At 38.5% G+C, this 2,467-nt stretch overlaps 1 pseudogene; it reads left to right on the top strand.

Moving 5' to 3' along the window:
* Positions 1 to 239: 239 nt before the first annotated feature.
* LOC113830836 lies at positions 240 to 358 on the top strand (annotated as a pseudogene).
* Positions 359 to 2,467: the final 2,109 nt, after the last annotated feature.

Here is a 2,467-nt window from a genome sequence, read left to right on the forward strand (position 1 = left end):
ATGACACCCCCTTTTGCTTTGGAGCTTGTTCTATGGAGATATCTAAAAGATATCCCCACAAAAATGTAATGTAGAGATCTACATGAATTCAGTCTTGCTCACAGGTGTGTCTTGATTTAAAAAAGCATGTCTATGAAACAGGCTCAGTTTTGTGAACTAATCTGTTAAAAATAAGTAGGGTACATTTAATGCCAATACGAAACTGGCATCTCAAAATTTCATATAAAGTATCTAAACTGGTCTACGGCCATACCACGATGAATGCACCCAATCTCGTCTGATCTCAGAAGCTAAGCAAGGTCCGGCCTGGTTAGTACTTGGATGGGAGACCACCTGGGAATACCGGGTGCTGTAGGCTGCCGGGTGTTGGTGGCGCACGGATTTAATCCCAGCACTCGGGATGCAGAGGCAGGCGAATCTCTGTGAGTTCGAGGCCAGGCTGGTCTCCAGAGCGAGTACCAGGATAGGCTCCAAAGCTACACAGAGAAATCCTGAGTCGAAAATTAAAAATCGAAATTGACTTTCTACTATTGAGTAACAAAGCATTACATTGTAGATACTTAAAACTATAAAACATATTATTTAACTGTGTTTGTAATTTTGAAGCTGTTAGATTAAAAATAATAGGAAATTATTGACATTTTGAAGAATTTAATTCTCACAGCTCTGGAGCCTGTGCTGTTGAAAATCAAGTTTCTAACCAACTTGGTTCCTGGAGAGGACACTTGTTTATAATTAGAGGCTCTCTGAGAATTTCCTTTTCATTTCTTCATGAGTGCACTAGTCTCATATGGTTATCTCATCCTCATTTGAAATAATAGCATCCCAAATCGCTAGCTTCTGAATGCTATCCAATGAGTGTAGGGATTTATTTTTTTGGGGGGAGGGGTTTCGAGACAGGGTTTCTCTGTGTAGCTATGGAGCCTATCCTAGCACTCATTCTGGAGACCAGGCTTGCCTTGAACTCAAAGAGATCCATCTGCCTCTGGCTCCCAAGTGCTAGGATTAAAGGCATGCACCACCAATGCTCACTGAGTGTAGGAATTTCAATGTATATTTTGGGATAGGATACAAACTTGATAATCCTAGCATGCTTTCATTCCTGATGAATCAGAATTCTGTGCAAGAACTTGCATCCTTCTGTTCAAGGAAAAATGAAGTTATCCACTAGAGCTGTAATCCATCTGACATTCTGCTACTTCATCCAAATGCATGAATCTTATTGCTAAGTTCATTTTCACTGAAGCTCTAAGACAACTCTCACATTTCTTATTCACTGATTCTCAAGAAATTTGTTGTTTCTGTGTTTTCAGGTTCAAACAAATGATCCATAACATATATGATCCATAACATCTTTTCCCATCAACTTGAAGAATTCCCATTTTAAGGGCTCATGGATGATATTCATTCTCCCAGGCTTAAGGAACATTTTCAATTTGGTTATCTTAGAGTCTAGGACACAGTGATTTCCTTCACAACTCCAAGCTATGGTGGATTGAATGAGATGCCCCCATTAGCCTCAGACATTAGAATACTTGATCCCAGTTTGTTGCTTAAGGGAGACTAAGGAGTTGTGTTTTCCCTGGAGTAAATATGTAAATGGTCAGTGTTACGTACGTTTTGATTTTTCCAAGCTTTTGCCATTCCAAAGGCACTTTCTCTGTCCTATTTGAAGTTAAACATGTGAGTCATCTGTTGTTTTGTGAACACAGGAATGATGCTTGCTGCAATACTTCACACTATGATGGTGATGGACTCATCTTTCTGAAACTGTAAGCTGCAAATAAACTCTTCAATCTGTAAGTTTCCTTAATATTGGTATTTTACCATAGCAAAGTAACAACAACAAGAAGAAATAACTTTTCAGAAGAGGAAAAGAAAACAGAATTTTATTATTAAATTTTTAGGATTCATAAATGTACTAAGAAAAGGATTTATTTCTGGTGTTTGACCTGGCTTTCTGGAGTCCATTCTCTTTGGGAGGATACCTTGTTCATCATAAATATAGGTGGGAAGAGGGCCTTGGTCCTACCTCACAGAGAAGTTGCAGACTTCCTGAACTCCCCATGGAAAGCCTTACCTTCTCTGAGGAGTTTATTGGGGATAGGGTGAGGGGAATGCATGTGGACAGAGCAGCAGGAGGAGGGAGGGAGTGGGAAGTGACATTGGATGTAAAATGAGAAAAGAATTATAAATTAAAAAAATGAAAAAAAAAGAAAAGGGTACCAAAGAGATCATGTGTTATCAAAGGTTTTATTTAGTTCTGTATGACACAAATTATGAATATTTGGTACACAAATAGCTCTACATGTGGAAAAGCATATTCACAAATATGCAGTTACACAGTATGTAACTCACCATAGATCAGAAATTGGTGCATGCAGATAAATTATTCCAAGTAGTTTCTTGGATTCTTTTCCTTTCCAGGTAATCTGGCATTAAATAAAATACAGTTGTGTGTCATGGT

Source organism: Cricetulus griseus (assembly GCF_003668045.3).
Source record: "Cricetulus griseus strain 17A/GY chromosome 1 unlocalized genomic scaffold, alternate assembly CriGri-PICRH-1.0 chr1_1, whole genome shotgun sequence".
Taxonomy (NCBI): Eukaryota; Metazoa; Chordata; class Mammalia; order Rodentia; family Cricetidae; genus Cricetulus; species Cricetulus griseus.